Source organism: Mytilus galloprovincialis, chromosome 3 (genome assembly GCF_965363235.1).
Source record: "Mytilus galloprovincialis chromosome 3, xbMytGall1.hap1.1, whole genome shotgun sequence".
Classification (NCBI taxonomy): domain Eukaryota; kingdom Metazoa; phylum Mollusca; class Bivalvia; order Mytilida; family Mytilidae; genus Mytilus; species Mytilus galloprovincialis.
The window spans coordinates 6,972,666-6,988,474 of NC_134840.1; positions in this window are offsets into that span (position 1 = coordinate 6,972,666).

Here is a 15,809-nt window from a genome sequence, read left to right on the forward strand (position 1 = left end):
AACATACATATATCACAATAAAACTTTAAAACAAACATACATAAAAATTTGAACAAAAAATATACAAAAAACAGGAGTTGTAGATAAACTCATCATAGATACCAGGATTAAATTTAGTTGATAGTATAGGAGTAGGTAAGGTAAGGGCCGATTTTGGCCTCAAATTCCAGATTCATCTGATGAAAGATGTTGGACACTTATTAAACACTTATATGTCTAATTCAGTCGATTCAATTAAATTATGTGAAAGATTTGAACTGATTTAGTCATTTTTAAATCATTTAAGACGCTCAAATTCAAGCTATTAAAAATCTATCAAATATGCCATAATATGTAGCTTTTCAGACTGGTTTTTGTCAAAATGAAAGTGGCCGCATCTGTGTTCACTCTCAACATTTATATATGTCATGTATTATCATCAAATACAACTTACATTTAACTATTAAGAATGAACACAACTGCGACCACTACCATTTAAGACAGAAACTGTCTAGAATTTAACTAAAATGCAAAAATTGTGAAGATTTCAGTAATTTAGCATGACTTAATGATGCTAGTACCCGATATATGTGCATTGTATGGTCAAAAACAGCCCATATTTATGCACACAGCTGCTTTTGCAAAGGTACTATTTATGTACCAAAAAAACTGTAGTACTGGAAATCTACTTTTAATATTCAGTACTATTTTTTTACTTTAAAATTATTGTAATATTAAAGTAACTGTATTTATCAGTACTTGAATTGTCCTTGACATTAAAGTACTGCAGATTTTTGGTTACACCGTTACATTTTCAGCAGTTTGTTCATAAGGTTATGACTTTTAAACATTAAATATTGCGATTACTGTGAGTATTATTTCTGTACCAAAATGTTTAGTACAAATGAAGTACCGTAAAATACAGGTACCTAAATATTACAATAGTTTTAAAGTAAAGAATTAGTACTAAATATTAAAAGTAAATTTCCAGTACTTCAGATTATTAGTACAGAAATAGTACCTATGCAAAGGTAGCAGTTTAGCAGAAGCATTCTTCTATCCAATAAATAGCTAAACGTTTTACATTTTAACAATTTTGCAAAACTTCTTTATTTTGGGGCCAAAAAGGTGTCTTACTAGACCTTCTCCTTTGACAAAGACACAAAAAAAATAAGTTTTTGTAGTTGATAATATATATCAACAGAGATGCTGATAAAATTTTTTTTGTAGTTGGTAGTACAAGCAGTATATATAACCCACTAAACGTTTGTATCGATTGGTGATATTTAGACATCGGTAAACTACTACTGCATTAATCTATAAAATAATTTTAAAAGTTTGGAAGAAATTGTGGTAAGGAATTCCCATTCTTTATAATTTACCAGGTACAGATATACTGCATTCATTGACATTGACGATATTGATACAGACACTAAGCGACAACGCGAAGAACATAGGAGTTTTACAAAGCTTAAGAAGATTTAACAAGAACACCACCGTCCCAAAAAAGAATAGTTACACTAGGGTACGACAACCAATCTTCTCTTGTGTGATATTTTTTAAAATTATTTTTCACATGTCTAGTACAATGGATATTCAATCACCATTGGGTTTCAAATTTTAAAGACCATATCACTTACAAAGTACATTGACTGACGTCCAATTTTTTTTTCTTGTGGCGGGATTACAATATCTAACACAAAATTTGTATGACCTTGAGAAGATTATACAATGGAATGAATAAACACATCATAGATACCAGAATAAATTCAAAACTTCAAACTGCACATTTTGTCTTCAAAAGTGACGCTCGAATTAAACAAATTTATAAGGCAAAATAAAACACGAGGTTCAAGGGCACTGATGACCCTTTTGTCAAATACAGCTAACTTATAAGGTAATTTGAGTCCGAGATTACTCTGACGTCCAACGGCTGTTTAGTCAGACAAGCTGGGGCCGTGGGAAGTTAGAGCTCGTCCCATATCAAAAAATGGTTATTTGCCCATCCAATATGGATGCGCTGCTTCGTTGCTTCTAGAACCGACTGACGGCCTTGAAATTATACAAATTGTGCCCTAGAAAAACAGCCGTTGAACGTCAGAGTAATCTCGGACTAGGTAATTTATTCCTTTGGTAGACATTTCGAAATAGTGCCGTTTTTTTTTTAAAGAATTCTATATTATGGCTATATCAACGATAATTCAAGTCAACACATAAGGGATGACAGCTCGAACACAACGCGGGAACGTCACTTACTTTCATTGTTGGCCAACTTTCATTGTAACCATATTTCTATCCCAAAACAATATCAGTTTGTCATTAGATTTTTTTTTTTTTTTTTAAGTATATATAAAAAAAAAATATTTTTATTTTTTTATCCAACATATATAATATACAACAGTACAGTTATCAAACAGTAAGTTCATGTATGTAATATAACACAACTCATCAGAAAATGTATAGAGCTTACAAATGACATTTTGTTGGGATTTTATGATGGTATCTTATTAAAAATGACAAAAAAATAGTATAGAGATTCAATTAAAAAAAATAATATAAAGACTCAATCAATAGTAAAAACAACCATGAAAATTTCAATTGACCAGTATTTGCCAGTATTGACCACTTGGGGAGTATTGTCCGGGGCGGTAAATACCGGTAAATACCACTGGTAAATACCGGGTGTGATATTTACCACCCAACCTTGCCAATAATAAATGTACATGTATGATTTTGTATACATTATTGTTCTTCTAAAACTTCATACAATGAAAATAGCATGAAATATATGCTTTCAAAATGTTGCTAAACATTAAGAAAAAGAAAACAAATAGTTTCATGTCTGCTTATTTTGTATAGTTGCTAGTCCATCAAATTATTTTGTAAAGCCTCGATCCTGGTAAATGAACCAAGCTTGATTAAACTTGTCAAAACATTTATTTTTAATTGATATCTTCTTCTCCAAAATATAATGATGCTTTATTTTTTCAATCAATGCTGTTAAACTTAATTCTCCTTTAAAATATCTTGAATTATATATATATTGTTAAATCCAGAGAAAAAATATTGCTTTGAGGGTCATCTAGAAATTGACAATGAGGGTCGATTGAAAACGTAACTTTACGACAAAAGAGATGATTTCAGCTTATCAATTGTGAACTTTCCATTTCTAAGTAGCAACATTCAAGTAGCACCTGCATACGGTGTATATATCTGTCACACATTACTTTGGTACTAAATTTTATATTTCAAACTGTCTAATTGTATTGACTTCTTTTGTGTACATTTCGTATGCAGCAGGCATATTTAATTTATTCAATACTAATAATGATCTCAAAATTCGCTATGAATTCACATGTCCGAAACATTTGTTTACATCTGAAACATGTAAGATTATAAATTTATAATTGTCAATAACCTTTTAAACTCTAAGCTAATGTAAACATTTTATAAGTTCGTTATGCAACTTTTTATTCGGTCATATCAAATACACACATAATTCAATTGATTGATGGATTGATCACCTATCGTAATTCTCTTTGATAAATTCAATCACTTTATTATATAATTTCTGTTTACAACATGACCCCAACAAACTGTGTTGTTATAGCAACTTTATTTGGTATTTAAAGAAAGATAAATTTATATTCAGGGACTCCGTTTGGATATGCCAACGAGAGCACATGAACTGCGTTCGGATTTTCCATCGCATTCATATACATTGTTTTTGGTTTAAATTAACTAAGTTGTAACACCTATACTTTACATTTGGACTTTATTAAATGAATTTGGACTTTGCCAATTTGTTTATGTTTACTGTATTGAACTGCCGACTTGTGTGTGAATAAAGAGCTAGTACCCCGCATTGTGAATCGTTCCCAAAGACGGAATCCCACTCGAAGCCATTTGGCAATGTTTATCTAGAAAGGTACAAAATCTTTCTTCATATATCTCCCAATTGATACGATATTCCCGTGCTTGCATTTCCTATCATGATTTTCTTGATAGAGGGTTGTTGCTCACAAGGAAGCTATTAAATCAAGGGTTCCAAATGGTGAAGTTGCAATCATCCCTTCGTAAATTTTACGGACGCCATCACGAGTTGGTTGACCGTTATGGAATAACCGTTTCACAAATGATATCGGATATGTTCCTTACATCGTAGCTACAATCCCCTTCCCTGTCATAAATGTGACCTACCGAATTAGACTATTGACCGAATTTGTTATCTCATAAGCAACACGACGGGTACCACATGTGGAGCAGGATCTGCTTGCCCTACCGGAGCACCTGAGATCAACCCTAGTTTTTGGTTGGGTTCGTGATGTTTATTCTTTAGTTTTCTATGTTGTGTCATGTGTACTTTTGTTTGTCTGTTTGTCCTTTTCATTTTTAGCCATGGCGTTGTCAGTTTATTTTCGATTTATGAGTTTGACTCTGGTATATTTCGTCCTTCTCTTGTACATTCGTGATAAATTTCCAAACAAAAAAATATCTTGTTTAAATGGTATACTAATACCAATCTGGAGAAACCACATTTCAGTTTGCTCAATAAATTGTTGGACATAATAACAGTCCCACAGTATATGTTCAATTGATTCCAGTTCAGTCTTACAAAAAGTACAATATTGGTTTTGCACTATCCTAATTTTGTTTAAAATCTTGTTTGTTGCCAGAATTTTATGATTTATTCTATACTGAAGCCATTGTAGCTTAGTATTTTTTGTAATGGCAAATGGTAGTTTAAAAATCTTTTTCCTGTTTTGATTTTCTAGAACTAAAATTGCTTCCAATCTTTTTACTCCTGTAGGAACAGTGTTGTTTTTGTTTAGCATGAAAGACATACATGTATCTTTAGATCCCTTTTTGCTCTTGAGAATGGTCTTTATAACTGATTGTATGAAAGGAGATACTAATCTATAATTTCCCCCTATTAATATTTTTGGAAGTAGCATAGAAATTATGCTATTATTCATGATGTCTATATTCATCTGAAAACACTCCTGTCTTCCACTTGCTGTATAGAACCTGAGTTTACATTTTCTTCAAACATATTAATGTCATCTTTTAATGTTGTTTCCCTTTTCTCTCTTGCCTTCTTTTTGAAGCTAGAGTATGAGATAGTTTTGCCCCTAACCTCCATTAATAGAGTTTCCAAAAAACGCTGACTATTAATTGTAAAATGAAGATCATCATTATTCACTTCATTAATATAGTCAAAATTATATACCAAGGCTGCATACTGTTTTTTTACTTCCAAGATTTTTTCCTTGATAGCCTTAACATAGTCCGCATCATACAACAAAGAATTATTGAACTTCCATAAACCTTTCCCCCTAATGAATGGATTCAATTCAAGTTCAAGAATAATTTTAGAGTGATCCGAGCGGTAATTTCTTTCTACACAGCAATTTTTCAAAAATGACAAAATGTTTTAAAAAAATATGAAAAATCTAGCCTTGCTTGTTTGAAAGGTGTTTTTTTCCCTCCAAGTGTATCTACACAGGTCAGGAGAAAGTTCTCTATTGGGGTCAACTAGACATCTATCAATTCTAATAGTTTGTCTCTAGCATTAGGATTATTTATGTGTAAATTATTAAAACAATCTAAATTTGGATTTAACACCAGATTAAAATCTTCACAGATAATAAAACACTTATTAGATTTTGATTACCTCTCATTTGCCAAGAAAATTGTCCAAATTTAATAAAACTGAAAAATTTCTAAAGAGCGAACAGTATTATTTTGTTTACTGTTCGCTGTATGAACTATTTCACACTGGAAATATTTTACTGTTTAAAGATGCAACTAAAAGCGAAATACTATGGCCTTAATGTGTTGTTACGGAAATGCAATTGAACTCTAAAAACAACTGGTTTTAAAAGTACAATGTAGATAATAATTTACGAGTCTTTTATATACAGGAAAATACGACAAATACCTGGCTTAGTCTATGTTAATTGGTCTGATATCTAACGATCTTTTTATGATTTGCTGAGTTCATTGTGTTACAGAATGATGAACGCTAATGAAAGTTACGTATACAGTAATTTTCTCCGTTTTCTATATGTTTATTCAATGCATTTTTTTTCTTACGTTTCTCCTTGATTTATCCGTTTCTTTCAATTTACCTTAATATACGAAACCTTTATAAAATGTCATTTGATTTAAGAGTTTATTTTTATGGCCTTTGAAAAATATTGGTCCATGTTTTACATGCAATTGGTATTTGACTTGAAAGTGAAACGAAATGTTACATATCTTGTATTGTTTTTTTAAATATTCAACTTCAATCAACATTTGGCATTAACTTTTTTGTGGATTTCTTTGCTTGACATTTAAAATTATGAAAGCAATATTTATTTTTATCTAGTGGAGTTGTAGCTTTTGCACAGCGTTTATGTCTTAAATAACGAAAGTTTTCTAATTTTAATTTTTTGTCATCGAAATTATTGCATAGAACTGGCACTGGGTTTTGCTTATATTACTGTAAGATTCTGGCTATGCAAGATTTGGGTACAGACACAATAGCATGTAAACATGACAACCGAATTATTGAAACATCCTGTTTTATTCCTTATTGATACTGGTCTGGAATGTATTGATTGTAAAAAGAAGTAGGGTTTAACTTATCCTAGGTTTTTATTGCTCTACCTTTGGTGAATCTCCGGCTTTTACCAATAACATTTAATTGAGATATATATATAAATCGATAAGGAAAAATACCAAGTCAGTGACACTACTTATATGTTACTATTAAGAAGATCTAAGAACATATGAAAATTGTATGAAAGAAACCAAGTATTATAGGACTATTAGCAAAACTCAGAAAATATCAGTAGAATGAACATTATATAGCAAAGAAAAATGGTACCACACCTTATTTTCAAAAATTCTGAGCCTCAGTAGATTACATTTTTCCTGATTAGTCACAATTCCTTTTGATTTAAATCATATGAAATAAAAAATGAAACTTACAGTTTATAAAGAGCAGATCTTTACAAAGAAACATTTTTCTTTGCAATATACAAGTTGATATATGTTATGTTAATGCAAGTGCGAGAGTGTGTGTATGTGTGTGTGATTGTTTCTTTTCATCTTTTTATTATAATGTTGATATTCAAATAATGTATATTCACAGTAGAAGAAAAAATGTAGTCAATTTTGTGTTGTATATATCAAACCCCTTAACACCATAGTCGGGCGGTGATGTAAAGGGATTGTAAAAGCCTGACTACTGAAAAAGAAATAATATAGAAAAAAGAACATATGTATGTATATTTTGTCAATGGTATTATATTTTAAAACAATGTTCCTTTAGTCAATGTCATTCAGTATTGTTGTGAAGTGAATATTCTTAAAATTATTAGAAAGAAGTTAGCCTTATTCTTTACTTCACGGTCTTCTACAAAGATGAGGTATTCTCATCAAATAATTCAAAGTTTGGGGCTTATATTGAACGAATCTAACCCGAAAATTGAAAAATGCTACTGAAACTGTGCATCTGCCTAATATGTTGACGTCACAAAAAAATAGATGATTTTAGATTCCTCATTATGTGACATTTTGAATGTCATAAATTCATGAAAAAAAATATACAGTATATTAGGGATAAAATATGATTGCAAATACAATCTTCGATTTTAACTTTAGCCTGATTGTATTTGAAATGCACTTGTCAATGTAAGCAATTATACCAAAACCTACCTAGTGCATGTTTGATAAATAATACGATATGAATTAGAATTATGCTACACTAAATATTTTTCATTCTTTACATGTTTCAGCAATATTTTGTTTAAGACATGTAATTGAAACACAATTAAAATAGTATATGCATACATTGTGTCGTATAGAAAAATCTGTGAGCTGATTTTTGTTATGCGGTTTCTACGGAGCCCCGCTAGGGACATGCAAAGAAAAAAAAATATATTGTGCGCACAACTTAATTATATTGTGTGCATAAAATAATATATTGTGCGCACAACTTAAATATATTATGCGCACGAGATAATATATTGTGCGCACAATTTAAATATATTGTCTGCACAATTTAAATATATTGTGCGCACAACTTAAACATATTGTGCGCACAATATGATATGGTTAGCGCCCAAAATTAGGAAAACAGTTTTCACTTGACCATGAACTCATTTTATTGATCATTCAACAAGGTTAAATGTTCATGGTTTAGACGAAATCTCTGATACCAAATGCAATAGTTCTTTTATATTTGGTTGTATGAAACGATTTTAATGTCTAAATGTCAACTTGACAGGTGTCATCTGACATTGACCTCATTTTCAGGGTTAAGTGATCCGGCAAAGTATTTTTTTGTGTTTTGGTGTATTTCTCGGATACTATAAGCATTTAGCTAGATATATTTGGTGTACGGATGTTTGTATGGTGTAATTGTCTATCTTGCAGTAATATTAATCTAACCTTGATTTTATATTCATGGTTCGTGTTATTTTGATTCTTGTTTGGTCTGTTTTTCAGATACTATAAGGAATAAGTGAACTTTATTTGTTTTATGGAATGATTGTAATGTATATATATTTGTCTGACCTTGACTTTATTTTCATGGTTTATTGGTCAATTTTAAATATCTCAGAATTGGTCTATTTTTTTAGATACGATAATAAAGGTATAGCTTAACTGTATTTAATGTACAAAATAATTATAAGGCGTGCATGTTTTATAAGCTTTGTTTCTCAGATACATTTGGTTCTTCATACAGCAAGAAAATCTCTCATCCAAAGGCGCGCTTCAGCTGGCCCATAAACAAAAATATGTACTAGTTCAGCGATAATGGACGTCATACTAAACTTCTTTAAAAGTGTTTCTCGTTTCTCGTTTTTCATATAGATTAGGTTGTTGGTTTTCCGGTTGAAATTTTACACTAGTAAATTTGGGGACCCTTTATAGCTTCTGTTTGTTGTGAGCCTAAGCTACGTGTTAAGATCGTACCTTGACCTATAATGGTTTACTTTTATAAATTGTGACTTGGATGGAGAGTTGTCTCATTGGCACTCATACCACATCTTCCTTTATCTATCCAAAATATATAAAAGAAACTAAAATTAAATTCATAGAAGACCAACACAAAGGCCAGATGCTCCTAACCTTGGACGGAGACAAAAATGCGGCGGAGTTAAACATGTTTTGTGAGATCTCAACCCTCCTTTTGTACCTCTAGCCAATGCAGATAAAAAAAAAAAAAAACAGCAATACCGACAGTAAAACTCAGTTTAAAAGAAGTCCGTGTCCGATGTCAGAATAGGTAACAAATGAAACTTAACAAAATGACAATATACATAAATTAACAAAGGACTACTAGCACTTACTGACATGCCAGCTCCCCACCTCAATTAAACTGATTGACAGATTATAACTGTCTTAATTATTTCAATATCAAGCCCAATCCCTCCCGTAGGGGTTGCGTACCATACCATCATAAAATATATGAAAAGAATATAGCCCGTATTTGTATGAGCTATGGTGTATATGTATTATGTTGTCTCATTGGTACTCGCATCATCGCGATCAATCGGGCCACAAGTTTCTGAATAAATGTTGCCCCAAAACGGACCATATTTGGAAAGAGGAATAATTTTTCATTGACACTTCCTAAATTGCTTCGTAACTTTTCAATTTCATAATGTATGCGAACAATATTCTGTAAAATTATATAATGACATCGATCAAAAATAGATACTATCAGTGACCTCTTGCCCTCTCTTCTTTTAATCAGAATGAATCTATTACTTGGCCTGAAACATTTGTACACAACTCTTAAAAAATTCTAAATCATAATTAGCATACTGTTCTACGTCGGAAACTTGTTATTCAGTGGTAGTCGTTTATTGGTGTGGTTCATATAGGTTTATCGTTTTGTTACAGTCATTTTGGGCCTTTTATAGTTTGCTGTTAGATGTGAGACAACGCTCCGTAATGAAGACCGTACTATAACCAATAATTGTTAACTTTTAATGAATTATGATTTGGATGGAGAGCTGTATCATTGGCACTCATATTACATCTTTTGATTTATATATAATGTACTCAGTTTTATCTCTATTTGATCACAACTTCATGGTGAATTTCTTAGACTGAACACACCGTCACATTTCAATAACGAACAGTACATTTTAGGTCAAAACCGTACTTAATCATGAACAGACATAGTCATCTTTAATGATAAAAAAAAAACAACTTGTGTACGTGTAATCAGTTTTCAGTGGATTTGACTTACACTACATTTTTACAATGATATGTTTAGAGAAACCACATTATTCATTTGAGTTGATGACACTAAATCATCATTATAAACTATAACGAAAACTTTTACCATAAACAGAGATGGACGGACGGACGGAAGTAACGACTTTTAAATATAATGGCCATCTCTATCGTCGACGGAGCATAACAAAATCAAAGTCGTGAATTGAGGAACATGTCAGGCTTGTGTCAATCAAAACAAATTCTTGAGATTTTCAGAAATAAAGTATAATGCATAAGTGCAAATAGTAGTTATATATTTGTTACAAGAAAGTCTACATAGGTTCGATAGTGTCCTCGCTCTATTTCAAAATGGTTCCAATAAACTCTGATATAAAATGGAAACTTCCGACGCATCTGTTGGTAAACCAAGTTTCAGACGAAATAAACGTAATTAATTCAGTATTAATGTCAGGAGTCGATACAAATGCACTGATTATTTTTTGCTAGAGTATTTATATGTAATCTAGCCCCATTTCAAAAGAAAACCTTATGCATTTCTCCATTCTGTCACTTTAAAAAGGAGACATTGAAGCCCCGTTCCATGTGTAAGGTCAAAGAATTTAACGCACACTATATTTTGTTGTGCGCACAATATATTTAAGTTGTGCGCACATTATATTTAAATTGTGCGCACACTTTATTATTTTGTGCGCACAATATATTTAAGTTGTGCGCACAATATATTTAAATTGTGCGCACAATATATTTAAATTGTGCGCACACTATATTATTTTGTGCGCACAATTTATTTAAGTTGTGCGCACAATATAATTTTTTTTCTTTGCATGTCCCTAGCGGGGCTCCGTAGGTTTCAAGTATAATTGATTCAAGAATGTAAAATGAATTACGCTGATACCTTTAATGACAACAGCAGAATACCGCTGTTCAATAGTCATAAAACTAGAACAAATACCTATGTGTTACCACAAGGCGACATAAAAATGTTGCATATTCCAGACTAACGAAAGCATTATCGTAAAGTTTTCTGTATAAATGTCCAATCAATTATTCAATGCTTAATAAATTCCAGTAATTAAACATAGGTCATTTACCAAAAGGTTTATAATTCAAGATAGAAATGAGTCACAGTTGAATAATAACTTTACATACTTAACTCATAAAAAATTTTGTATTTGCACCAAACGCGCGTTTCGTCTACATAACCTTTTTCAAGACAAATATATGATGCAACAGCTGAATGGTTTGCTCAGTGCAAATCTAACTAATCCATCATTTATTTTGTTGAAAAGGAACAGTGCAACAGCAATATTTTGATCCGATTTCAAAAGGAATCTTTCGAAATTAACGACGGTGCTTACGTAAGCAGGGGATTAAAACGTTTCATTCGATTGAACCAATTTAAATTTAGCTATTTTTAGGAATCGTTTATGTAATACAGTTGAATAATGCTTCATTGAAACTAAAAACAGTAATACTTATCCTTTATATATATCTATTAGGTATTTCTTAATGATAAACATATATCTTGAAGTTCCTAAAAACAGACATGTTTTTAGGGACCAGCTGAAGCACGCCTCCGGGTACAGCCTCAATCAAATGTCGTAGCCGCAATCCAGTTCCTTTTATATCGATTGCGACATAGCCAAATGAGACTAATTATCAACAACTGTGTACTTACAATGAAAATGGAAACATATGGAACAAAAAATGTGCACCCTTACGAAGCATCTCGATTTCAGTAGTTACCAAGTCAGATGTTTCTATGTAGTTTTATGGAGTCTTTGAAGTTTTCATTATTGTCAAACTGTTTTCGGGATTTCTTCGACTAAAGATATTTGGATGCACCCCTTGGAAGATCTTGGAAGTCCTTTGCTTTTAAACTATAAAAAATGTTTCAAAAATCGGTGGCACACAATCTTACATAAACCAAACATGCATTATATAGAAGAAATACGTCAATGATAAGCTATTGTTGGTGTCCTGCAAGCATGCAAGTTAATGCTTTTAAGTGATTAATTAATTTCCCCTACGCATTATTAATCACACGCACAGTTCAAACACAGTACATTTTTAATTGAGCATATCTGTGAACCAATCAAATTTATTCAATCACAGTTGTTAGTTTTGAGGTCGTTTCGAAAGTCTATGAACATTTATACATCACTCGTTGTACGTAAAAAGCTTCTTAGCTTGTTTTGATAAGCCAGTCAATTTAGATGACATTAACTCATTGACGTTTATTTTTCACGAAAGCTAACAAGAGACTTAATAAGATTTACAAATAATATCATATAATACATATTATGTTAATTATTAAGAAATACTTTAGTAGCATAAAAGTACAATCCCGTAAGGTCACATGACCGGATTCACATGGTAGTAAGAATGATAATTTCGATAAACTCACAATACTTCCATTATCCATAACTGTATCAGGATTTATAATTGTCAGCCAAGTCTACAGCTATAGATTCATATGTATGTAAAAACTAACCGATTTTCAAGTTGAAAGTAGTGCTATATATTATCATATTAGCGGGATCCACCAATATTTAGGAAGAAGAATCCGGATGATAAATAAATGCAATTGAATATATTTAAGTTATTACAGCCAAAATTCAATTCTTATATCAAGTCAATGACATCGAAGAATCTTATTAATCATCGCACACATCCTTGTCTTAAGCAGCACGGCATGTGCAGATAATCCTTCATTTGTTTTCCCTTTATTCTTACATTTTCTGAGAAGTGTTTTGAGGGCTATATTTTATATAGAAAACATTAAGAAGACTCAACTAAAAGATCAAAGACAGATAAAAGATGACCCAACGAGTAATCATTCAGACATAACTAGCAACTAAACTTGTATATGTGTTTAACCCACTAGTAGGGAATTCGAGTCCATTAGTTAAAAAACCCCAACATATTTAAACATTACGAACGAAAATCAACACCAGTTATGACTTGCTGCTATTTCAGATGAATTGCATGCACCAATAGATGGTGATTAAAATCAGAAGTCAACAGTTTAATGACACTGTTTGTTTTAAATAGTACGCAAAACGATCGATGTTTAAGAAAGTTGAATAAGTGTGTGAATGTAAGAACTACTACTGTTTTGTCAGGAAACTAGATATAATGTATTGTGGACTTACAGGAATCTTCTGACCGTCATGGTCACAGTGTTAATGACTTTGAAAGACAAATTATCTTAGACTTGCAACCATTGAAAGCAGAAATCGATCACCATTTGATTAAAAATGATCTCATGAACGATAGGGGCCTGAATTACCTTTATCATAAAGTAAGGGTTCAGTTTGTGAAAGGATAAACGCGTGTAAACCAGATATATCAAAGGCATTCATGACCACCCAGTTTTCGCTTTTATACAGGTACGTACATTATAACCACATGTAACAAACTATTCCTAATCGAAGGGCTTTATCATGATGTATTGAAGGATTTAGATATTTTTTTTTTATTTCAAAGTGGGTGTCAAAGATATGGAGGAACATTAAGTTTGTTGATACAACGAGCGACGATAAGGAACCTCAGATTTATAGCATAAACAAAATAAGATGTGAGACAAAAGATTATTTGAAAACAACCCAACAACAACACTAATCACAATAAATTTAGGACAAATTAAATCTTCAACGATTAAATGGTTTCTTTGCAAAATTTGCAAGGCCTTCAATGTAAAAGTGATCACTGTTTTTTGCTAATACAGGGAAATTATCAGTACGCTAACATAATAGAGGCAGAAAGCTTGACAGAAACTAAATACTAGTATTCATTAATCAGTTTTATTGCGAATTGAGTATTAACATATGTAATTCCCTGAACTTTTTCCGTCCTGGCAGTAAAATCTTCACGACAGCTGTGTGTTTGCTGTTTGGGATACATAAATTCACAGCTACGTTTGTTTCAGAATGGGGAAGTTCAATCGTATGTCTCGTGTATAGAGCGTACCAGACTCTGTGCACGCTATAAAATGCCCTTGTTACAACCATCTGAGAGATCTTTAAGTCGCCTGTTGACAGGCGAAATATTTCTGTCTCTTTCAAACAGACTAACATTTGACAGTCTTACTTTAACACCATTGTTATGGTCGGTCTTCACGAATGACAATGAACGTTTTGCAAACAACAAACAATCAATCAATAAAACTAAAAAGCCTAGAAAAGACAGATATATATCAGAATGAAATACGACGTAAACTAGTGTAGAACAGTCATTAATATCATCCGTTTATCTGTTTGAAGTGACGTTGATATGAAATGAAACTGGCATTTAACTCACTGATTGATATGGATTATCGTAAAAAGCTTTTCTAACGGGAAAGAAAGTATATGTGTGTGACAGGTGATACCTTACTAGTTCAATAGGAACAATCTTGCATCGTTCTTCTTCTGTATTCCTACCATGCACAGCCATCCTGACGACCATAAACTTGCCATGTACAGCCATATTGACGACAATTAACTTGCCATGTACAGCCATATTGACGACAATAATTTAGCCTTGTACAGCCATATTGATGACAATAAACTTATCATGTACAGCCATATTGACGACAATAAACTTGCCATGCACAGCCATAGTGACGACAATTAACTTGCCATGCACAACCATATCGACGACAATAAACTTGCCATGTTCAGCCATATTGACGACAATAAACTTACCATGTACAGCCATATTGACGACAATAAACTTGCCATGTACAGCCATATTGACGACAATAAACTTGCCATGCACAGCCATATCGACGACAATAAACTTGCCATGTACAGCGATATTGATGACAATAATCTAGCCTTGTACAGCCATATTGACAACAATAAATCTACCATGCACAGCCATACTGACGAAAATAAATTAGTCTTGTACAGCCATATTGACGACAATAAACTTGCCAGGTATAGCAATATTGACGACAATAAACTTGCCGTGTTTAGCCATATTGACGACAATAAACTTGCCATGTTCAGCCATATTGACGACAATAAACTTGCCATGAACAGCCATATCGACGACAATAATCTTACCATGAACAGCCATATTGATGACAATAAACTTGCCATGCACAGCCATATCGACGACAATAAACTTGCCATGTACAGCAATATTGACGACAATAATCTAGCCTTGTACAGCCATATTGACGGCAATAAACCTACCAAACACAGCCATATTGACAACAATAGATCTACCATACACAGCTATATTGACGACAATACACTTGACATGTATAGCCATATTGAAGACAATAAACTAGCCATGCACAGCCATATTGACGAAAATAAATTAGCCATGTACAGCCATATTGACGACAATAAACTTGCCATGTATGGCCATATTGACGACTATCAACTTGCCATGTACAGCCATATTGACGAAAATTAACTAGCCATGCACAGGAATATTAACGACACTAACCTAGACATTTACAGCAATATTGACGAAAATAAACTTCCCATGTACAGCCATATTGACGACAATAAACTTACCTTGCGCAGCCATATCGACGACAATAAACTTGCCATGTACAGCCATATTGACGACAATAAACTAACCATGTA